This window comes from Lissotriton vulgaris, chromosome 10 (assembly GCF_964263255.1).
Source record: "Lissotriton vulgaris chromosome 10, aLisVul1.2, whole genome shotgun sequence".
NCBI classification, from domain to species: domain Eukaryota; kingdom Metazoa; phylum Chordata; class Amphibia; order Caudata; family Salamandridae; genus Lissotriton; species Lissotriton vulgaris.
The window spans coordinates 1,004,343,395-1,004,369,067 of NC_141698.1; the positions used below are offsets into that span (position 1 = coordinate 1,004,343,395).

Genomic DNA, 25,673 nt, shown 5'->3' on the forward strand with positions numbered 1-25,673 from the left:
GTTATACCACAAAATAATACACACAAAAATGCAGAAATTTGAAGCAAATACAAGAAGATGATGGACGGAGCGCTGAAACTTTTCAGACACTCACCCCAGTCACAGATCTGGGTTGAATCCATCATCATTCTTTAGCTCACTTCCCCAGTTCAGACCCAGCCTTATGCAAATCAATCTTGACCCTGTGCCTCATGGGAACAGTCCAGCCCGAACTGCCAAGCCATGTCTTCCCTGGACCGGAAACAAGCATCTTGGGGCCGGTTACGGGGTAACACCCCTCATCACCCAGGTGAGCCTGAATCCATTGGCAAATGGCTGGATCTGAACTGGGGTGGCTAAATGAGCAAAAGAAAGATGATGGATTCAACCCAGATCTGTGACTGGGGGTGAGTGAATGAAAAGTTTCAGCGCTCCGTTCATCATCTCCTTGTGTTTGCTTTGTACTTTATTTGATGTGAAGTTCACATTTTTAATTTAATTTAATTTTAATCGGAATGTGGAGTTTAGCAAAAATGTCGTTTTAATATGCTTGACTCTAGCCTTTCACTTTGTCTTTTTTGCTCCTATTGCGTGCTCTCTTTTTGTTGGCATGTACCAATGCTTCTTCAATTGAGTCAACCCATTGCCCTTACCAGATTCAGTTTCCTGCCTTTGCACTACTCCCACAAATCAAGATTCGGATACCAGCGCAACACTTAGCCTCCATTTTCAAATTCTTATCAAAACTTTTGATTGCTGCACAGCCGTTTATGTTCATTGGAACAATCAGAATCTACTGATTGTTCCAATGAACATAAACGGCTGTGCAATAAAAACCCTCGCGTATGCGGATGATGTCGCCATTTTGACACCTAACCCCTCCACTGCTATTCGGGAAATCGAGGTAGAGGCAGAACACTTCGGTCTAATCTCAGGATATAAATTGAATAAACCCAAGACACAGATCGTTGAAAATAGTTACTCAGGGTGTAATGACGCTAGGGTAGTTGCTTCAGCCATGTACCTGGGGGTGGCTATATCAGCAAATCTGGATAGGGTGGTAGAGATAAACATGGCTCCTCTGATGTCAAGAGTAAAAATAGATCTAATAAGAATGAATAATTTACACCTCTCACTTATGGGTTGCACTAATGTTATCAAGATGTTGATTCTCCCCAAATTTCTTTACTTTTTTAGATCGATTCCTTTATTCATTGAGAATAGTTGGTTTAATACACTAGAGACATTATGCAACAAATTTATCTGGGCCCATGGAAAGACGCGAAGGGCATATAAATATTTGACGCTCCCAAGGGAAAGGGGGGGGTGGGGTGCACCTGATTTCAGGTTATATTATATGGCAGCTGCTCTACAGTACATGCAGGGGTTGATAGGAGGAAATGGCCTGGATGAAAGAGTCAATAACCTGTCTACAAAAGTGTATGCTACGGTCTTAGGGACAGACGTGGGAAACTGCTTCTTAAATTGTATCGATTATGGCTACTTTAAAAGAACAAGGTTTAAGACGGTCTTAACTGCTGTTAAGATATGGACTGCCTTCTTGAAAAGAAGTAAAATTGGGAAGTATAACAGATACACTAGACTCTTTAGAAACAGGTCGTTTCCTCATGCAATCTTTGCAGATGAAGCAATGTTTGAATGGGCGAACAGTGGATTCATCCAGATCGGGGACTTATTTGATATAGAGGGGATCGTACAGTTCGCTGATTTAAGAACTAAATATGGTATTAACAATAGAGATTTCTTCAAGTATCTCCAGGTCAGGAGTTTTTTTAATGATAAAGCAGGGGGGTCTGTGGGTGTAGGGAGGAATGAGATACTGGAAAAAATTAGACTTTCGGGGGATTGTACCATTAGGTCTTTCTATGCCTGTTTGATGAAAGGGAAAACTGATGACTTAGGAAAGGTGGGTAACAAATGGGCGGAAAAACTCAGCATAGATACTGGGTGGTTTAAAAAATCATTGGACCTGGGCCGTACTATACTGTGCTCATCCCCCATGCAGTCACAACACTACAAAACTATTTATTCATTGTACCATACTCCAGCTAAGATAGCTAAATGGGGAGGGAGCACGGGCATAAATTGCCCCCGATGCAATGCTAGCGAAGCAGATAGTATCCATATCTTCGCTACATGCCCTCAATTACACACGCTAATAAGGGACATCGAGGGTTTTCTAGATAGATCCCTGGGGATTCAAATCATTCTTAGTCCAGCTAGAATAATCCTAGGTTTGGGATCGGAAGGAGCTGACATACATCAGGAATTTCTGTTTGTCGCAATGTCAGTATATAGATTGACCCTAGCAAGGGCTTGGCTTGACAAAAACCCACCGACACTGCAAACTTGGCTGGCTAATCTCCTGAACGCGTATAATATGGAGAAGAATATCTATGCACGTAAAGGGAAAAGGGGAAGAATATTAGGCCTAAGAATATGGCAACCCATAAGTATTTGGAAGGAAGGAATTGGGTCTCAGGCACATCCAAGAAGGACTTAAGCTTTAAATGTATTTAACTAAGAAACTCATAAACACTGTTTGTGGAAATGTGTAATGAAAAACTTGTATATCTTGTAAAAACAGTTTATTTAGCTATGAAGCATGAAGTATTAATGCTGGAAATTTCTATAATGTATAAAGTGTGTGCAACAATAAAAATATATAAAAAAAAAAAAAAAAAACTTTTGATTGCAAATTTTGCTTTTCACGTATATGTACTCTGTTATTAATCCGCCAAAATAATTAAATTTTGTATACAGTTTCGGGCCCTTGAGTAACGGGCGCGGACCCCATAGGCCAGTGGACCACAGGTTAAAAATCACTGGGCTAAAGCTTTTCAGGACTGGACCTCTCCGGGGTTGCTGAGAAGGGCTAGCCTGCTTCTGTTCGCCTTGGTTTATGTAAATACGTATTACCCGACCCCACTGCATCGCACACAGCAGGAATGGAATTACCGCAACAATCTAGGCCTCACCTAGAAATAAAGGGGCACAAGAGACTAATTTAGTGCCAGGGATAACAACCAGTGGGCATTATCGTTACGTTTGTTTTTACCTTGGCACCCACTGCAGGCTGAGCAATCATTACAATGGTGTGATGGGCTTCTCTCTCTTTGGCCAATAACTCCAAGCTGGGAGAGAAAGGAAGCAGCAATCTTCCCCCGAAACAGTCAAACCGGGCACAGACACCACGTGCTTTCGTTATTCCCCATTTAATGTGTGAAACGCATACCTGAGCCCAACACCAACCGGCAATTCATAATGGGGTGTGTTTTTAGCTCCCGGTTTACTGCATATCACCAAAGGGCCTCGCAAGCAGGCACTGTGTGTCAAGAAAAGAACGTGTCTTGTTTGGCTGGCGACCTCCTGACACAGGGAGATTTTTACCTCTGAAAATAAACTCCTGATCTACATAACCTGTTTTTCAACTGACATACACATTCCTTCGGTAAAGCATCCTGGCCCCGCAGAGTGGAGTGGCTCTGTCATCCGCCTGCTTTAGCTGTCCTCGGGAGCCCATTGTTCCCGCTCATTTGATGCCAAGCCGTGGCCTCAGCGGGGGGTCCAGCCTGAAACCGAGCACCGGACTACGGCTCTGTGGCACGGTCTCCAGTAACATTTAACTGCACTCGAGGCGGGAGGTGAAAGGATGAGGAAGCTGGCGACAGGTGCCCGCTCCGTCACGTAGCACATTAAAATAACGAACTTAAATAAATAAACCTGCAGTTTTATATAGCGCGAACTAGACCCGAAGTAGCGCTTTGACACGTTCATTTTCGGTAGGCACTGGGAGATTAAGTGATTTGCCCAGAATCACGGGATATTGAGCAAACGCCGAGACGCCAACCTTCCACAGTACTAAAGTCGGCAGCTCTGGACATTAGGCCACACCCACTTGCCCTCAGGGGCCTGCAGCCTGCTCAGCACGGACCAAGCTCACGGAAATAATAAACGGCAAGTGTTGATCTGGGGCAGCGCGCATCCCTTGCCACTGCTCTCGGTGGGCGCTTTGCCTCACCTTCAGCCAGTCTGTGGCGCCTACACCCGTCTGAGCGTCTGGAAAGTGGAGGCACCTGGAAGATATGGAATTCAACATCTCCCATTTATAGGCCTCAAACTGTTCGCAATAAAGCTTGAAGAATAGGCGAACGAGCTAGCCAAATACAACAAGCCTTTGCAAAGCCATTACGACTAACTTGCATTTTGAGTCAAGATTCGCCATATTTATAAAAGCCTGCTACAGCGAAAAACACATAAAACGATTGTCTTCTGTATAGAGTGCTTCTAAGCGCTAAATCATTTCATGGGTGATGATTCAGTCTACTTTTAATATGTAAAATAGTCCATCTTGCTGTGCAAGCACTCCATAGGAGGTGGAATGATACACCAAACAGGCACTAGCATAAAGTGAAAGAAAGAGGCTCCCATTGGTGGAGCCAAAGGCCACTCTATGCACATCTTACTTAATTAACTATTAACTACATGTCTTGCAGACAGCTGTGCGGGCAAGCCAGACCTAAAAAGGTTTCTGAGTGATGGGCTCCAAACCAAATCCCATCTGAGACCATCTCCAATTCTGCAGGAAACTCAGGTGTCTCTGATTGTGCGCACCCAAAGTGATCAAGGTAGGTCTCTTCACCACAACCCAGTTTTTATTCAACTCCTCTCTCCCAAAGTCTGGTCAAGATGTCCACCTACTCAGTGCTAGTCGGGCTCTATGAGCAAATAATGCGGTAACACCAGTATGGCGGGAAGAACTAAGGCTAGAAGTCCTCTCCATTCTACTCCTCATCTGAAAACCATCTGACAAATTCTGGGCAGTCCTAAACCAGGAATGAGTAAAATGTAATGTATAGGCATTTATATAGCGCACTACTTACCCGGAGGGTCCCAAGGCGCTTCGACCGCTGCGAAACCCTTCCTGGCTTCCCTGAGAGATGGTCCCTTAATGGGTATCTCCAGGGTGAGACCAGGCATCCCCGGCGGTCTGGTGGGGCCGTTAGTGAAGATGAGGCAAGCTAATGCCCAGAGTTGCCGAGTGTGATCGCTGATCAGAGTGGGCACCGAGGCGAGAGAATTATCGAGTCCGCTGACCCTGGTCCAGAAACCTGCCGCGCCGGGAATCAAACCCTGGTCCCGGGCCGTCCTCTGCTCTCGGGTCTGCCGCCTCTAACCAGTGAGCCACACTACTTCACTTCACTACTCTATTCAGTATTGCACATTCAAGATGAGGAACAGTTAACTCATCGTAGAGCTGATGCATCGGGCACTTTTTGACTAGTGCTGGAAGTGCAGGATGCTGATGTAAGTCTTCCCATAACCTGGGAGGACCCTGGTTTCTTCTCTTTAGAGTGCCATCCTGCTATTACCAGGGCGAGGTATTTTAGTCACCGGCACCAACAGTCGTCACAAAGGTTTTAGCGGTGGTGGTGGATATTGTGCACGAGCAACAAGTTCGATTCTTTCCTTACTTGGACAGTAGGCTAATGTATGCTCTTCTGTCCCAGATGCAGAAGATGCAAGGCCGGTCTGCAGTCCTGCTCATGGCATCCGGCATCTGATCAAGGAGAAGAGGTCCGCACGTCACTCCACGACTTGACTTTCAAAGGGTTCTATTTTGTACAGTTACGGGTTAGGTGTGCAAAATTATGAAATGTTGCTTTTGCAAAATTCGTGAAAATCACGTGAAATTTAGCAAAATTCGTTTTGTAGTTACTCACTAAATATGGATGTATGACGTTACCACGCATACTATTACCACGCATACCATTACAACGCGGTATTTACAACGCATACCGTTACAACGCATAGCGCTTTGAGGTGCTGGATAGTGGTAAGTATAATTTTATATTCCAACTCCAGTCCCCGTGGACACTAGGGAAGGTGTTGGATATAAAATTAAACTTATTCCCTATCCTAGAGCGCCCCCCAGCGCAATGCGTTGTAATGGTATGCGTGGTAATGCCTGCGTTGTAAGTGTAGTGCATGGTAAAAAATGCGTGGTAAACGTTGTATACCACTAAATATACTTGATGGTATCTCATGAGAAAATCGAATTTGAACCAGTCCGCCCTAAGTTCAAAAGTAATTGAGGAATCTCAGGATCACTTGCCATTGTCCACTTCTTCCAGCTCAATTGTGCCAGGGGTCGCTAGGCACAGATTACGCTCTAGAACAGGGCGTGTGGCTACCTAGACCAGTGATCGGTAGAGACTTAACTATCCTTATCAGTGGAGTAATGAAACTTGAGGGGGCTCCCCTGCAAAGTACATGGATGGGCCACCTCTGGACTCACTTAGGAGCTCTCAGGCCAGGGTACAGTGCTGAAGGGGCCCCTTGGAGCTTGGAGGGCCCTCCTGCACTGCAGGGGCTACGGGGGTCTTTGTTTAACCACTGATCCTGATAGCTTTAGGCAATTTTGGCTGGAAGGTAAGCTATGCCGGCAAATTCATTTTCTAATTGAAAATAACTTCTATTTTTACTGAGAAACTCCTTCCAATAGAATATGAAATCCTTTGTCAACTTTTTTTTTAAGCTGAATTCTTTGTAAAAGGTGTACATCAGTCACCAGTGCAAATAAAACAAACACTGACAAAGCCAATAGTTATGGATTTAAATGGCTAACACAAGCAGCTTTAGCTGAACACTGAATTTAGCCAGCAGAGAAGAAAGATAAAGTTATAGTTATAAAGTAGTCCTAAATGCAGTTCAATGTGTTTGCACAAGAGGAGGTGGAAGGATACACCCAAACAGTCAATAGTTTAGGGGAAAGATAAATACTCCATTGGACTGAGCCAAGTCGAGACTGACAAAATCGCAGGCCAGTGGCTGAAAGAGGCTGGCTGAAGAAAGCCAATGGTTGAAGGAGGCGGTTTCAAGGGCCGCTTTAAGTATATTGCTATCAATTGGCACGTTTCACTGCAGCAATGACAAATTCCAGAACTAAAAATGCAAACATACATTCCAGTGTTTCAGTTTGAGGCAGATCCTGAAAAAGTTGTGGGAAGTACTTATGCGTTCAAGGACAATACTTGGTGGACAGAAATGCTGCAATTACGATTAGTGGATAATCTGGGAACACAGAGTCCACTTCGATTGGTGTCGAAAAGGGACATTATTAAATAAAGTGGCTCAAAACAGAGACAGGTCACCTCCAACACTTCTAAGCTCCTGCATCGAATCTTACACCAAGACACTCTTGAGCTCCCAGTAGCTGTTACCATGTCATCAGTGAGCAAATATTTATTACTCTTACAATATCTCCATGTGTACTGCACCATATCACCAAACACGCACTGGATTTATTGTTGTGGTGGCAACCAGTATTTTAAAAAGCTTTCCCATCTTGTGTTGTCTTTCACAAGTGCGCATTTTTATTGCTAAAATTTAATTTGCACTTTTAGCGAAAAAGTGATATAGACCAACGCTTTCCATTCTTATTTTCTTATTTCATGATGCAAGTGTGTGTAACAAAGGAAGAAGAAAAAGAGAACTTGGTGGCTGTATTTAATAAAGAATACATTTAAGAGATTAACCATAACAGATCATTTTAATAGAATATGACGGGTGCTTCTTAGCAGGTAGGTATTGTATTAACACATCAAAATTAAATATATTCTCATCGGCACATTGGAAAGACATTATTTGCTTTGAATTGAAATTAAATGAAATTAAATGAAAAGGAAATTTATAAAGCGCAACACATTCACCCGAGAGTGTCAACTTTATGACATTATTCAAATACACAAGCATGACTAACAAGAAATAAGGATACGTTTGGAAGTAAAAAATATTGGTAATATAAAGTAATTGACAATCGGCCCTGGCACTGAAGTGCACTTCTTTTTAGGCAGATGTGCACATGTGATCAGGAAAAATGCCATCATTCAAGTTTCAAGTTTGAGGTTTCAAGTTTAATTTATTTGTTTGATTAATTAAAATCTTATAAAAAGTACACATTAAAATATTTTCATTAATACAAATTTAAGAACTTCATACAGATAATAGTGCTGATCTTTTTAAAAGAAGAAATCTACATAAAATTTTCCTTAAGGCCTTTCGCAATCACATTCACAATGCCAATCAGTAGCTGAAGTGGACTGATCCCCTGTCCCATACTGTATGCTGTAGTGTACTGAACCAAAATGTGGAATACAGTTTAACAGACCAATGGAAGAAGGGAGCTGACCCAAAGTCCCTCCTTTTAAGGACTATAGGTGTATTTATTATTTATTTATTGGATATGTGAGACTGGGAAAAACAATCTAACACTGGCTCTAGGCTAGACCTAAAAATAGTGAAAACTGTAGCACATGTCATGTCTGTATGTTGTGAAGTGTCTTTTGGTCCTGAGAAATACCAGACCACTGCCGTGTCTGTAGTAATAAAGACCCAGGGAGAGACCAGTGGCGTAACAAAACTTGAGGGGACCCCCCTGCAAAGTACATGGATGACCCAGTCAGTAGTTCTCATTCCAGGGGCCCGTCATCTGCGCACAGTGCCAGAGGGACCATGGAGCTCGGGGCCCGCCTGCGCTGCGGTGGCTAATGATAAAGACATGCAGATGTGCTCTGGATGGACCTGTATTTCTCAGGGACAAAGTGACCAGAAAACTCTAGGTTCCTTCGGGGCTCCATATGCCAGTCCAATTGGTCCATCTGCACAACACAATTGTCATCTGGAGCTTCAGTCCAATTGAGTCCATTGTGTTACAAAATTAAAGCCCAGTACCAGAAGATAGTGTGCCCGATCACACTAAGTTATCAGGTAATCTTACTAAGAGAAGTTTCTGTGACAACCATCACCTTCCTCAATCCCGGGACATGTAGCAGTGATGGAGAGGATCTATTTTTAAACATAGACCAGATATACACAACAAAATTGGTGAGTTAATTGAAGTCACTTTGAATTAAACACTAAATTCAAGTAAAGCCTCCCCAGACTTTGTCTTTTTATTGATTTTACTTCTTCAGGCTTAGGCAAGGGGCATCAAGCAAGAGCCAACACATGTTTAGTTTGTGAAGGGTAGAAGCAATAATATATATATAATATATAGTGTTGACCATATATATAACTCACATCACACACTTGAATTGTCGTTTGCCTGAAAAATGTTTGAGGCTTTCGTTGTGGAGGCATTTCAGCTCAGACCCTTCAATAATTGCCCTAGGGCATACCTTTCTCAACTGTGCAACTGGTGTGGCCAATGCTGAATCCAGTGGCAAGGTTGGGTGGAAGCTATGTTCAGGGCCAAAGTCCAAAATTCAGTGACAGAAAAGCAGACAGTGTTCAGAGGGGGTGGAGGAAGGGACAGCAACAAAGACAAGCTTGGAAAGGGGCTTCCTTCTCTAAAGTGCTTCATTTACAAAACAAAAAGTGCCAGGGCTCTCGTCAGGAGGCCACTGCAGCTTGCATCACACATTGACCATGCGATGCTGCCAATGATAGAAACAACACGACTACTTACCATCACACTCCTACATGTGTGACAATTCGGACTATGCCAGTCCCCCAAAGCTATAAGAATGGCTTTCGCGGCGGGTAATAGTAATTTTCTATGCATATTGATTTTAATAATTGTCTGTTTTTGTGGTCGTCTCTAAATTAACCAGACAGTGCCTCCTTGTGGCAGACTGCCACAAGCACCAGTGTGGACAATTAACTGCCGGTGCCAAGCACCGGAAAGCACTGGGTCAAATTAGACACTGCTTCTCAATTTATGGAGGTCTCACAAATTTACCTTTACCTTAACGGGTCATAAACGTTATTTTGACTGCTAGAGTAGCAGTGGTATTGGAAGTTTTGCTTCAGAATGGCTAGGCTCAGGTGAAATTTTCATTACGCTGGCACAATCTCGTGTAATTTATGTATGGCATTTCACGTTACGCTTGTTACGCCACATTTCCTAAATGTGATCCGCCAATGTCACATAATTTCAAATCCATGGGTAAAAAGCTTATTGCAGTAGCACTGGAATAATGCGAACAAAAAGAACGGAGGAGGCTGTAGTTTGCAGCACTTGTGCTTTTTGCCCTTTTTTGTGTGAAATGCATCCTTGAGTTCACAATCGACGCAAGGACGCATTTCACTTGAAAAAAGCTTTAAAATCCAGTTTTTCAGTGCAACTAATTTCAAGTACTTTTTCCAAAATTTCACAAACATATGCGAAAGGAAATGAAGTGAATTTTGCATAACTGTAGATAATGATCCCAAACTATTCTGATCATCAAAGGTAACAATAAAACATAATTCACTGCAGAAGGATACAAAACAGAGGCATCCCTTGACCGGAGTGTTTTATACAGAACTCTGCAGAAGGGCCATGAGACAAATAAACAACTAATGTCTTGCCTCTCAAGTACTATTCCAACCCTAAATGACAAATATCGATAACAAAACATTTTAAGTTAAATAAATCTAATTTATATTTTGTTAAGTTATAGTTATGGGTACACAGGTAAATAAGGAGACGTCTTCGAGCCACTGTCACCTCTGGCTCTGACGCAAAATTATATCTTCTCTGGGTGGACAAGAAACCATGGAAACAAAACCTGATTTCTGTAACATGCTCTGGCTTCGTGGTGATGGCATCATTAGATTGAAAAGCCATGCAAAACACAGCCACAATATTGCAGTGGTACAATGATAGAAAACTGCCCAAGTCCTATGCCACAGAGCATCACCTGGCTTCATTGCAAGGGGAGAATCAATCTTATACTACTCACTCCGATGTATAAAATTACTCATGACAATGCCTGAAATACATAGAATGCTGCGGCAACAAATGATGGACGGAATGCTGAATAAATCAAACATTTACCCCCGGTCAAGAGATCTGGGTCAAATCCATTGTTCTTTTGAATAGTACGCCACCCCTGTTTGGACCCAGCCACATGTAAATTGGTCTTGACCCAGCTCCTCATGGGAACAGTTTAGCTCGAACTGCCAAACCGGGTCCTCACTGGACCAGAAACAAGCATCCTGGGACCTGTTTCTGGGTATTACCCCTCATCAGCCAGGCTAGCTTGAATTCAATGGCACAACGAGCAAGGGACCCACCACTGGGAATACCATCCCCCTTAGTGCAAAAAGTGCTGCAGTAACAAATGATGGACAGAATGCTGAATAAATCAAACATTCACCCCTAGTCAAGCGATCTGGGTTAAATCTTTCGTTCTTTTGCTCACTATGCCACCCCAGTTTGGACCCAGCCATTTGAAAATCAGTATTGACCCTGCTGCTCATGGGAACAGTCCAGCTCAAAATGCCAAGCCGGGTCATCCCTGGACAGGAAACAAGGATCACTCCTCATCAGCCAGGCTAGCTTGAATCCAGTGGCACAGCCAGCAAGGGACCCATGTCTGGGCATATCCTGCCAACTCAGGGCGAAAAGTGATGCAGCAACAAACACATGGAGAACACAATTGAAAGCAACCATTTTACCCATTAATGTGTTTTCTATTTAACTAAGCTACACATTTGGTATTTCTTGTTTTGGTGTTGATGCACATGTACCACGTGCATTTTTAGGCCTGGCCTACCAGAGAGGGCAAGCTGTCTTTTGGCAAAAAGACCTCCAAGGGGAGGTTGGGAGCTGTGTGGTGAAGATGAAAGGAAAAGACCATACTTTATGGGACCGGTGGTCCCTACCTGCTACTGAAGCGATCTAGGCTTCTGGGAAGAAAAAGAACCTTGCAGAGAGCATTACGGATCTCATGTGGACAAGCCTTATGTATCTAAGTATTAAGAACCAGGATGCAGCATGTGACCTCACAGGATACTGTGTGAAACCTCAATAAATAAAGCCGGTCAAGCAAACAGTGTGCCTGCAAGAGGGCTATGTTAACAAGCAATGATAAAGTCAATAGGTCTGTTGTTTGTACTGGGTATGCACAAAGAGGTATTCAACATAGGGTACCCATGCACAGGGACCAAGACACCCACGTTCACAAAGTCCAACATACATGTACCATTACACAGACCAGCAGGCAGGTGTCATTGAATCCTAGCTGACAAGTGGGTCTATGTCTTAGGAAACAATCAACCTCTGCCAATCCTGGCTTCTGCTGGTTAAACTGTGCATTGTGATACTTGTAGTGTTGCTTTCGTTCTTTAAACTGGGGAACATCCTTTATGGCGCAGTCTTTACACCACACTACAATTACAACGCTGCTTTTACAACGCAAGTCGTTACCATGACTTGCGCTGGAGGGTGCTCTAGGCTAAGGAATAGTAGATTTACTATTCCAGCACCTTCCCTACTGTACGTAGGCTGGAGTTGGAATAGTAAATTATACCAAGGTTATTTTCTATGACAGATTTGTCAGACAACTTTAAGTTAGGGTTGGCTTACTTCTGCATGTCAGTGGGCCACCAAGCTTTCAACCTTGTACATTCACTTCACAACACAGTGCATTCTGGTAGTTGTATTCTTCATTTGCTTCCGCTGAAACAGATAGCCTGACAATGGTTTGTGTGAGGTAAGCCCAAGACTAGAGGTGGATGAGCCAACAAATTAACAGGGAGAGCGGAGCAAAGGGTCTGGCTTGGCTCCTGGAGTCCGTGTACGAGCCGAGCCTTGAAAATGTGTGCTTTTCTTCTCAAACATGTGACTAATGACACCAGTCGTACAAAACCTACTCTGCTTGATTTAATAGGCTAAAATGCTGCTCTATAAAAATCTGGGTCCCGTACAGGGTTTAGACGACAACTGGCTTGCCTTCTTACTTAACAAATGGTTCATGATAAAAAAACGATCACCTTTAATACACACTTGTCAGTGCAGTTTCATACTGTGTTACGTCGCATTAATGTAAATCTTTCTGCATGTTAAAGTAATACACTGTTTAGGTCGAGCCTGGGTCGTGCTTGCGCTGCTCTGTGAGCCATGCTGTAATGGAGTATGTAATTGAACCCCTGCCTACTCTCCGCCCATATTTGTCACTGGCTTGTGTCATTGTCCTTTATAAATGCTGGCTTCTTATTCATTATGAGGCTTGTTAGTCTCTCCTTAGTACCACCTTGTCTTCATTTGTAACATCCCATGAGGAATGGCCCTTTTCATCTGCAGTTGTTACACGGTACATCTTCTTTAGTCTGTAAGCACCATTTTCTTTAATGAGTATCTCTTACTGCAGGAGGGTCTCTCATGCGCAGTTGTGACCACCAGCTTTTTTAACTCGTAGCAAACGGGGAGCTCTTCAGGGGCCATGGGAGACAGAGGGGGCAACTCAGTGATGCCTTTAGGGAGGTCAAAGGTGCGTGATGTAAATTCCGCTAGATCTGGCGTGTTTATTTTCTGAACGAACATCTATGTTAAACATGAATATGCTTTAGGTTTGCTCCTCCGCTCACTTGCTAAAATCCATGACTGCAACAAAGGGCTTTTTACCCTCTTTTCTCAATTCTTTCCTCTGTGAAATGTATCCAAAAAGAGAGAAACTCTTTGGCAGCAAATGTCTCTTTGGACACACTCTCCAGCAACAGCCAGTGCAAACCTGACCCGAAGGTATTGGAGCCCTTTACTGAGCTGTTCTCCACTTTCAAAGTGTCAGCTTGTTGCACTTTAATCCTCGGCTCAGATTACCTGTAAAGGGTGAGCTTTCAAATGCCTTTTATTTATGTTTTAAAAACTAAAAGATAAATAAAAGGCATTGTCATTTACAATACCAATAGCTCAAACTCGCGTAAATGCAAGGCCTATTGCATTGCAGATGCTTGTTTGAATTTTGAAGAGACTTTTGCATATATTATGTGTTGTTTGTTGGATGATTTACATAGCAAACATTTCTAAGAATTCGGCTTGTGCGCGGGCTCTGAGAGCCGAGCCAGACTTTGGTTCAGCTCTCCCTCTTAATTTGCTGTCTCTCCTACCCCCTACTTTCATCCTGTGGAGGCAGATAAAATAGTACCACTCACCAGGCAAGTCTTTCTCAACAAACTTTCTTAGGCGCTGAGACAATGCAGGAGTATTGTGCCAAGTACTGCATGTTATATGTTATCTCGTCCCTCTACTGCCAGGGCTCCTAATGATTTATTTATATAATTACATTTCACAGCAGCGGGAAACATCACATTCTAAATTTAAAGCAGCGCTCTCTGGTATTTTTGCCCTCTGCCAGATGTCTCCCCTGTGCTCACGCGAACAGAGATGGCGGACGTGCATCTCTGGAAAGAAGCTGCGTGGACCGGTTGTACTATAAATTTTGCATCAGGCATAAAGCGCCCCTCTTCGTCCCCTGTGGACTCCGAAGGAAATGTTAAAAGAGCCCTTTACATCTCGCCGCCTTCAATCAATTTACAATTTTAAGCAGCGAGAGAGAGAAATCGTGCGTGGAAGGATGAACTGTGTGGTAATTAGTATTTTCTCCCCTAGGAGGGGTCCCTGCAGGCATCTGCTGAATGGAGCGAAAATAACAAGGCGGGCTAAAAATAGCCGCCTGCAAGGTGGCCGCTCCCCGGAGGAGCGCGCGCGGGCTGCGGCGTTTCTTTTTATAGAAACACACCGAGCAGAACGGAGCTGCGAGAGACTGCCCTGCCAGGGGACCTCGACGCACTCTCACTGACTGAGCCGCGAGGGGCCCCGCGTGCCACCAGGGAGGCTGAACCAGTCTCAGTTCAAAGGCGCTAGACCTCCTGGGACTAGTAGTTTTACGCCTTCGCCTGGACTATTTTATTTTATATATTTATTTATTTAATGCATTTTTATATAGCGTGGACTTTACCCGAAGGTGTCCGAGCGCTGTACTAGTATAGGGGCCTACAGCAGTTTGTAAATATCCCTGTGCTTGCAGGCCAGGAACTACGTCCGGAGGTCACCGGAAGACTCCATACCACAGAAGAGGGGGAGCTCCTGAGCTAGGGTTCTTCTGTTTGACATCAGATGTATTTTGGGTGCTGTAGTCGCTCCAATTGAACTAAGAAACCTGGAGATAACGATTTGTGTAAATAAACACACGACTGGGACACTGTATAGCTAGTGACAATGTATCTCCTGGTCACCTCAGCATCACTTTCCTCTTTATCAGCCCCAGCACACTTCTTTCCAAAGTAGCTGTTGTTCTCCACAAATGGTTTCATTCATTCACTCATTCGTTCAATCGAAGTAGGTTAGCCCAGTAACTACACATGTGGTCCAGTCCATTTAGTCTTGGTATTTCTACCACCATATCTTTGCATTCTGACATTGTTTTTCCCTATTACACAATATGTGACTACAAGTACCAGAATGCATTGTGAGGCTGCCTAACACCAGCTTTCCCTTAAGACAGCGTTCTCCAAAGTTGGTTCTGGAGGGCCGGACCATGCCAGATTTTTAGCATATCCCCATTACATAAATGTAGTTGTCTTAAAACCTGGCATGGATCAGGCCCTCCAGGACTGACTTTTGAGAACCCAGCCATAAGATGGCGCACATGGCTTTGTGGCTACTTGACAGCCGATGCAATGCTTCTTCCCAGTCCTGGCCGCTCTGCTACCAATCATTCTTAACAACCGAATTAGACTCAACTGGCTCAATTACAGCAAACCACAACTACAAATCCCAGAACACATTAGGTTGTCAAATGAAAGCACCAAACTGGTAAGTATGTGTCCTGCTGTGGACGAGTGATCAATCACCCAGACCCAGTGATCACCCGCTAGGGATCCCGACTCAAGGGGATCACAAGGGCCTTGTGGTAAACAACCCTCAAGTCACCAGCCGCTCACAAACCGATCAAGCTCCTACTTTCCTGTCCTTAGTCTTCTAACAGCGCACGCACCATTTGCATGCTTTATTTATTTATTATCTAACAAGGTTACCAGATGCCCCTCCCCCCACCCTCTAGTCTATATATTTTACAATTATTGTTTTGGCATGTGTGAGTACAATTTGTTTAGTTTACGAGAACTAGGAAAGCAACTCTCCGCATGCAACAAGCTGTTGGGAGAAAGCTAAGGCATAAAAAATAATGTCTTGTATGTCATGGAGTCATCAGGTAATCTCAGCGCTAACAGGTTTCCCAGATCCATGCATGCGTATCGTATCTAATTCATGTTCATACATTGCAGCTGGGCTTTCTAGTGTTATTTAACCCATTATACAACCTTTACAAGTGTCAAATCTTTAAAAACAGAAACCTGGAATTTATGAGCTACCTAGGCATGGACTTAGGAAACGTGAGGGCCCTGTATGCTATGCCGGCTCTGGGCACTGAAACGAATCAGAGGCCTGCTCACAATCACTATTTTCAAAATCTATGGCTGCCAAGTTTCCCATGGCCATGCATAACCTAGTTTCCCCTTAGAAATCTGAGACTTCTCGTATTAATTTAACAAAATTTAAAACCAGGACTACAAGTCCCAGAATTCCAAGAAAAAATCAGGATGCGCATGGACCTTGGAAACGTGGCACCTCTGGAAATCCACAGTCTTTTACAAAATGCACCACATGCTCTTGTACACCTCCCACAGCTCTCAAGTTTCTCAGTTCCATGGACAAGTGGTCCATCCAGTCTTTGTATTCTGGGCGTAGTGGTCCCGTTTACCCCCCTGTTATATTAGTACAAAAAGTTTCTGAATGGAAAGCAATGGCCTTGAGTGGAAGAGCCCCTCATGCAAGGACCATGGGAACTGCAAAGCTCCGCTCCTACCTCCTTCGGCCTGTGCCCCGAAATTACGACTGTCTTCTCAACAGATGAAAGACTGGCCCAAGCAGCCTGTAATACAGTTCTCCAATTCCCCGCTTTCATACATGAATCACTTTATTACTAGAGATGTAGATGAGGTACCAGCAGGGCACAAGTCGGGGTAAAACACACGAGTAGACGGCGTCTAAACACTATTTTCACAGGATAGATGCCGTCCACGCTGCCAAGAAGTTGGGCCCCTCTGAAATACGTTGAACTTGTCCTGGTTTAATTTTCAGCAACCGGGACACGTTCAGCAGCATCTGCACGTTGTCTGTGTTACATTCCTAGCAGAAACATACAGGCCGCAAGGGTGCTTTGTTATTTTCACCTCCAGCGGGGCTAAAGATAAAGGGCGAAGTTAAGGGCCCAACCGGCCTCCTTATGTTCTTGTTTCCTGGCTGGCGTGGTCTGGTGTCTTACACTTAGATTCAAATGCAAGGGAGTGAAACAAAGGCACACCGCTTATCATTTCACAGGTACTTGAGAGGCTTGCTTTTGACTTTGTTCAGTCCCTGTATATAAGATATATGCATGCATTGTACGAATGTCAGATGTGTTGACCTGTCCCAGTATTTACACAAATGAGAATCTAAATACCACTATTTTATTTCTTTTATAGCGCTACTTATCCCAACGCATGGTGTCAGAGCACTTCACATCACAGGTAACTGCCTCAGACTGTACTCAGACAAGACAGAAGTAATGATCTTCAGGAACAACACCTCCAACTGGAACCACAGCTGGTGACCAGCTGAACTCGGACCAACCCCTGCACCAACAGACCATGCACGTACCTGGGGGATCATCCTCAACAGCCAACTGACCATGAAACGACAAGACAACGCAGTCACCTCCTCCTGCTTCCACACTCTTCCCATGCTCCGCAGAATCTTCCGATGGATCCCAATCAACGCAGAAAGATGGGCACTCAGGCCCTCGTCACCAGTCACCTGGACTATGGAAACGTTCTCTAGGCCGGAATCTCTACCCAGGTTCTCAGACGACTCCAGACCATACAGAACGCTGCAGCCAGAATCAACCTGGACCTCCCCAAACAATCATACATCACACCCCAGCTCAGAAGCCTCCACTGGTTCCCCCAGAAGAGATGCCAGCACAAGATACTCATGCAAGACTACAAAGCTCTCCATGATCAAGGATCATCCTACATCACCCATCGACTGAAATTCAATCAACCCTCAAGACACCTCATGATGGTTCTTGGAAGGGTCTTGGATCCTCTGCTCTAATGCTTTGGACCTACACCCTAAGTCCTGCGTTTGGTGTTATTCTGCTTTACTAGTCACTTGCTCCCCTCCCAGTTCGCTATGTTCGATTTTTTACATACCCATTATTGTCCTTTTCGATTGTAACCTTTTGTTTGATATGCATATGTGATTTGTTTAGGTTGGTACCCCTTCTGACGATTGTACTGCTACTATTATCTTCCTTTCTCTCAAATTGAAAAGCGCTCCGATATCCTTCGGGATCATGTGCGCGCTATATAGAACTTTATAAATAAATAAACACCTTATTTCCTCCTTATACGCTCTCACCCCCACATCAGTCGCAACCATAGTGGTGGACATTCCTTCTCCTACACCACCTCCAAGACCTAGAACAACCTGCCCCTCCACCGACGAACAGTACACTCCCTGGTGGACGCCCGAAAAAGACTCAATATCTGGCTTTTCGGCGAAGACACAGCTTCCTCAGTGCCCAGATAGCCCTAGGGGGTGACAGTGCCGCACTTTACAAATTCTAATTGATTGATGTAAACATTGACAATAAATCATATAAGTGTGTAAATCAATGTAAAAAAAATGTAAATTGATACTTGTATAGCGCACTACTCACCAGCAAGGGTCTCAAGGCGCTTGTACGAATACCGCTGTGGAACCCATCCTGGCTTTCCCTGTGAGGCATCTACTCCTGGGCACCCCCAGGGTGAAGGCCAGGCATCCTTAGCGTTGTGGGGGCCGTTGTGGAGATTAAGCAAGCTATTGCCCAGAGTTGTAGAGTGGGACTCTATGATTAGAATAGGCACCGAGGCAAGAATTATCAGGTCCGTGGAATTTTGAGCCCAAGACCCGCCGAAGCGGGGAACTGAACCCTGGTCCCAGGTTAGACCTCTGCATCAGGGTCTGCCGCTCTAAGCATTGAGCCACACTTCTCCACTATGTACAGGGTGTGATATATAAGACCGTGACGGTTACAAGGTCCTTCATAGCTCGCTGTGCTATTAGAAGAATCACAATTCATGAACTGCAGGTAACGAAAGGCTCCGTCTTAAAAGCTGTACCCCACCTACCTATCTACATAAAATAAAAATCCGTCATCTGTGTGTCACACGATGTGCTTAGCAGGCGACAATAACGCTCTATGCTGCTTTGATTGAAAACTGGGACTAGACAAATCACAGATCTCTCCAGCAAGAGCATTAACCTCCAGAGTTATCTTACCATTATTATTGTTATTCTCTGAGCTTTACTAGGCACACAAAGATCCCTGCAGGTGCCTTAACCTCATAAGGTATTTTAAAATGCAGACTTTGGAACCAATTAACCAGAACAGATCTACTGGAGTGTTTCTCCTTGTTGCCAATTTCTTTGTAGCAGAGTTTAAAAAAAATATATTATTTGAGGCCCAGATTTTGTGTCGGGGTTGCACCATATTTTTTCTCATTTGTCATGATAAGCTTGAATGTACTCATGACAGGCAGGTTTTAATATCTGATGTCACTTCATTTGCGATCACTTCCTGTGAAGCGAAGTGCAATGTCACATGCTGTGACGTCATGTGCTGCGATGTTACGTTCCATTATGTCTTTTGCCTGCTGCCTAACTTGTTCAGCCCCCCTATTTTCTTTAGGACTTGCGCCCTGGTTACCAGGCTACGCTCCGTTGCATGGATTTTCAGAGTCCCTTATCAAATTATATTTTAATGTTTGGGCGCTGCCTGGTCCCTAAGTGCAAGGCCATTTTTGAGGTAGTTTCTTGCAATCTGGTACCATCTCGTGGTAGTAGTGCCTTGAAGCAGCTGGCATTAGTCAAGCGCTGGCCTTAACCGCACTACAGGTCCCACAGTGCATTCTGTTGTCGAAAGAGATGCACTGTGCAGGGGCATCACTGCTAATGACATACAATGACCTCCTTATTACCCTGCAACCTCCACCCAGGTTACGTACCTGGCCGAGTGGCGCGAGAGATGCGCCCCCGGCGCCATTGGACGTCAGCAGTCTAGACTCCACGCTGAGCTGTATAAACGGGGCTGGCAGGAGGTATTTTATTCTCGGCTGGCATCGCGCACACGCCCTCGAGGACCCGACACGCCTTCAGGTGCACTGGCAGCTTCGCCTTCGTGTGTGAGAATGGCGCACCCTTGAATCTGCAGCGTCCCAGGCCCCTGTCCCTTCGGAATCTGGACCCAGCCTGAAAAGCAGGCTGCACCTGCTCCCCTTCGCCTGTTTTTTTGCACCCGGCTTCCTCCAGCCGCTGCACTTTGACACCAGCAGAGCTCGTGCACTATTGTTCTTCTCTACCTTACAATTACACCCCAAACAGGCAGCACTCGAGGCTTTGCGCGTTACAATTCTCTTCCACTGATTTGCAAGGAATGTAGCTGTTGCAACCAAGGTCAGTTCTTTTGTGCCCAGGGGTTTGGGTTGGAGCTCCTCGCTCTCAATCAACACAAAGGTCAAAGGTGGAATCTGTCAGTCTCTGGGTCTGGCAGGGTCTGTGGGACCTTGACTGTCTGGGGTGTCTGAAAAAGTAAGGGTTTCCAGCCAGGGGTGTGTATTTGAAGCAAACTGAGTTTAATTTCGCATATTTTGTGGGAAATATCACAAGCTTTGCAGCTTGTAGAATGTTTATGGGACGGGGGATGGCCAGCTTTAGTGGCTATTCACCCCAGGGCTTTAAGTGGGCCGCGCCCGTCCGGGTCTCACACCCGGTAGTAACTAAAAACAGACATTGAAACGAGTCCCTATCGGGAACTATCATAATGTACTTACTCCCAAAAATTCTGATCGATTTCTAAACAATGAATGTTAAAAAACAACTTTAAGGTGATCTGTGTCGTCCATTTAGTTGCTGATTATGTTTCACATGTTTAACACTTTTAGGAAATGCAAGATTAAGTAAAATATTTCCAGAATGTTGTGTTTCAGTATTTTTTTGTTTAATTTCATTTTGCTCTTGTTTAGTTTATACTTTGAACTAGGTTGCATGCAGGTGGTTTTTTAAGGAATATAGCATGCTACAACGAATGCTATAACATCTAGTACTATAACAACGCAGTTGTTACAACGACCGCGTTGTTAGTGCGCAATGTATTTACATCGCAAGTCATTATAACGACTTGCACTTGGGGGCGCACTGGACCTAGGAATAGTATTAATTACTATTCCTACTCCAGTTTGCGTATCAGTAGGGAAGGTGTTGGAATTTATTTCCAATACCTGAGTGACCCCTAGTGCAAGTCGTTGTAATGACTTGCGATGTAATTGCATCGCGTAGTAACAATTGTAATGGTAGCGCAATGCAATTACAGCATTGTAAACGCTGTTTCCCGTTTATACGAGACCACGACTGAGAGCTCTGGACTCAGTTGAGTCTGAAGTCATTGTCAGTTTCTATCTCACAGTGCCTGTCAGTGGGTCAAAAAAGTTGTTCAACATGGTCATCCAATCCTTGGCCTCTCTACAGAGGTCACAGAGCAAGGGTCACATATTCCAGTTGCAATTGTGATTGTGGGAAATATGCGAGAAGAAGGTACACAGTATTTCAAAGATTGACAAAGCAAAAGTGAAATAAAATTCAGTGCGTAAAAGTGAGTGGGTGTGCTGTTTGTTTTTGAGTTGTGAAGTGAAGAAAATGTGAGGAAGTACATTTAGGAGTGAGTTAAAAGAGGGTGCTAAAGAGTAAAGAGATGAGTTGTAAGATATGCAGAGGGACATGATGAGGAAGAAACAGGGCATACATGGCCAACATAAAGTGAATATAAAAGGACACTTTGAGGACCACTACCCCTCCCACAGGCCTCAGTCATGTTGAATTAACACTCAATTTCAGAACTGAAACATTTTCAATATTAATTACAAAATTATTCTCCACGCTTGTTTTATGTGTACTTTTGTGTCATATATCTCACCTCAAATATTGAAAGTTCCAGAGAGGCAGCAAAATACTGGTTGGTTGCTTGGTAGGCTATGGGAATTGGAGAAATTGTTTGTGTTTAAGTCACACCTTTAATTACACAGGCCACACCTCTTTTAGAGACCCTTCACTTTGTTCATCTAACTTAAAGCCCTGATTCACTCCAAGGACAAACTCTTGCTTGAGGTCACGAGAAACCATCCCAAGCAAGGCACCAAGTTTGGCACCCACTGTCCCGGGACTGCCCTAAGAAGCTCTATCCCACAACCCTTGTTGTTTTCTTCCATTACCCCTAAACTCCATATTCCAACACCACACTGCCAACACCTTATACCTGAGTTGGGTGAACACAGGAAGGGTTTCGGTAGCCACAATTTTCTACCACAGGATATTCTGCCCACCGGGCATACCGCAGACATCCTGTGGCAGGAAATTGTCTGAAGCGGGTTAACCTTGGAAGAAGGAGAGTAAAGTCAGGAATTTATGGTCATCTTTGTTAAGGACAACTTCGATGGGGACTTAAAATTTAATTTGTAAAGTGCTGCAGCTACACATTGGCTGTCCAGGTGATGCAAACTTTGCTCACCTCGGTCATTGCCATGACCCAAGAGCTCTCAACCCTCTTGAATCTATCTATGAGTAGCTCTTGCAATCGAGGTTGTTTCTTTGCATTATTGTATTTGAGGTACAACATTTATCATGGGATTAACAGGATGATAAACACCAGAGTGCAAAGAAAAAACTGTTCTGTAACAGCTGCTCACAGACTGAAGTGGTGAAACTGAGATCCCTGTGAGTCGTTAACATATGTTTAAATATCAGCTACTACTACTCAGCATGTTCAAGGAAGATAAACCGAAGATCAGTTCTAAGTAGTTCATTGTTTACAGTGAGGTACCATAAAAATGCAACCCTAAAGCCATCTTTCATTGAGATTAAACTTCATATCTCATATGCCATAAACTCAAATGTTTCTTCGGAATAGTAAACCAAGACAAAGGTACTCATTTTACCTGAAAGCTTGAGTCACTTTACTACATTCTAACTGGTCTGTTGTAGGTTATACAGAGCTTATCTCTGTGGTGGATGGTCCCTGTAATACATTTTTTTATTGAATTTTAAACTGCCACCAGGTTACATAGCCAAATGAGACCCAAGATCAAGCAGTGAAAACATGTTGAACCAAAAATCACTCAAGGATGCAAAAGGATTTTGTCCCTGGGAGTGCAACTCTGGAACTTGCCAAGACCTCACCAGAAAAAACAAAACAAAAAGTTGACAGCTTCAGAAGACATCTGGAGGTGAACCTATTCATAGACAGCCTATCTTCCCTTCTGATTCAACCAGGGTAGAATAGGGTTTCCATAAATGAAGTCCATCTACCTTTAAAGCCAGTCTCCGAGGTGATATGAATGTCCTCAGTCCCGGTTGACTCAAGTCACAACTACTAATTTCCTCCGATGGAACTGTAAAGGTAGACTCAATTTCTGCCAATGCACTAGCCCAGTGAGGAGGCCTCTGGTCACAAGGCAACACAAAAAAAACTCATTAAATAAGAAGATAAAATCTCCAAATATCATGTTTTAGTTGACAGACATGCAGAGCAGGCAATGAGATTATCCTTCTCCTTATGGGGCATAACTTGTTACCCCTCCATCAAGAACCTGGATAGAACTGGTTGATGAATAAGTCCAATTCTTTAATAGCAAGGTCTGGATGCTTTGTATTTCAATGGGTTTCCCCTTTACCCACAAAAATAACTCTCAGTTCAATTTTGATCTTGCCCGATCACGTATTCTGCCTATAAACAAGGTGTGAAAATCAGTAAATTACTGAATCCATATTTTTGAAAACATTTAGGCACCGAACCCCTACTCACAAATGGAAAATAGCAGTAAACATCATACTAATCTCGAGACTGAAGTTGGTAAATTCTGCACTTTTAACTTTCAGTGACACATTAAAATATATATATTCTGTCAGCTCTGAAAATAACCATTTTTGAACTAAATTGATGCAAGCACTGATATCACCACCATAAACACATTTGCATAGCTTGGGTTGAAGCAGGTGCCCATGCCGTTTCCCCTCAATTGTTGTGCAGCTTGTTGCCAAACAAACACATTCTCAGTCGACATATCGTTATAATTTGTAATAGCATTTTGGCATATTCGTTCAGACTTAATTGTCTTGCATTAAAAAATTGTAGTGATGTATAGTAGTATACAGGCTACTGATGTCTATGGTAGATATATAGTTACCAGGGTCAATGCAAAAACTGCTTGTCTTAGTAATGAAATCTGCACCGTCTCTCAAGTAGCTTAGAAGTGTTTCCAACATAGTAAATAAGAAATGCTTTATATAGGTTAACATGTTTCTCAAAACACTACCTATAGAGGAAACTATGAGTCTCCATGGTGAATGTTTAACTTCTTATGGATCTTGGACAGTAAGTATAGAGTGGTAATTTTTAGATAGCATATTTTCAGACAAAGATATTCCATATATTCCAATATACCTTCTTCCTTCAACATACACAGCATCTTAGAATATCATTTTTTAACCAAATATTTATGGTAATTATGCTCTGCTCTCATATAATAATCATTGTCATTCAGCTGTGTTTCTATCTCTTTGACATATCCTTCTCTAGACCGCGCCACAACATTCCTACATTTGTCTAATGGTTTCATTACCAGTTCTGGATCAGTTCTCAACTTCTTTAGCGCTTAATATTATGACAAAGTCATGTTTTTCTTCTTGCTAAAATGTTCTCTTCAGAGGCGTTTCAATTCCCTAATTATTAGACTATGAAAAATGTCAGTTCAGTCAGTGGGTATTTGGGAACAGGGAGGGAGCTTGGTTTAAAATTCCATTTACTATGTACATTCATCCTAATTCCATATCATTTAATATTTTCATAAAAGATCTATGGTTTACCTCATTCAATAAATCACATTTATCAATATGCAATTTTCTAGATATAGAGCGTAAGTGTCACAGAGACCCTTGGCAATCTCCTTGATACATAGTTTATCCATATTAGTTATTGGCTTGTACCTTTAGAAACTTGTGTTCGCATATAAACTGAGGGTGTGAGTTATCGTTACCTTAGGGTATGAGTTATAGTTACTTGAGATAACTGTACGTGGTGAATTGCAGTGTTTTTTTTGTTTAAAATGTTTTTTGTAACATTACAATAACCTTTGTTTTTCTCAGTGAATTTCTAGTTTTTTTTAAATGTAAAGTAATATTTTTTTACCATATGTATAGCCAACCCTCTGCAGCATAATAATTCTTTTGCCTGTGCACAGCGAACAGTTGGATGCAGTGGCTTGACTGCAGCCGGGCCCAGCACCCAATCCACCTGCAGGCATTCAACCCTCCTGCACCTAACCTCCAACCACGCATGGCCTGGGTTGGTGAAGGTTGTTTGTGACTGTGCAGCAAGGATTTGTTAAGGTAATGCATGGCCAGGTCCCACGGCCAACCCCCTGCAGGAAGCCAAACCCCGCTGGGCACGAACGGTGAAGGGTTGGCTGCAGGGCTTGGCTTCCTTTAGATACAGTTTTAATTAATGCATTTTGTGGATAAGATAATTTCACATGAAAGACTCCGAGACATATTTCTTTTTAGAAGAAAATAAAACCAAGATGTTTACTGAGTCTGTATTTTAACACTTTTCAGAGGAACTAGTCACTTAAAATGACCAATGGCTAGGAGTGTTTTAAAAATAAATATGGTAAGTTCTCCTGGGGCAAGATACAACACACTGCCCCGCAGATATCACAACCAAGACACTGTAAGTTCCCCGCAGAGAGCGTGCAAGCATACCGTGCCCGCA

At 43.4% G+C, this 25,673-nt stretch overlaps 1 protein-coding gene across 9 annotated transcripts in view; it reads right to left on the reverse strand.

Moving 5' to 3' along the window:
- LOC147689140 (diacylglycerol kinase delta-like) overlaps window positions 1-25,673 on the reverse strand; it is a 676,657-nt gene that overhangs the window by 276,238 nt on the left and 374,746 nt on the right. Inside the window, exon 1 of one of the 9 annotated variants that reach the window (XM_086942034.1) lies at window positions 19,861-19,993. The exons of the other annotated variants lie outside the window; for them this stretch is intronic. The gene's annotated coding sequence lies outside the window, so the exon portion shown is untranslated. Of the gene's footprint in view, window positions 1-19,860; window positions 19,994-25,673 lie in introns of those variants that run through there. 9 annotated transcript variants of the gene reach the window in all.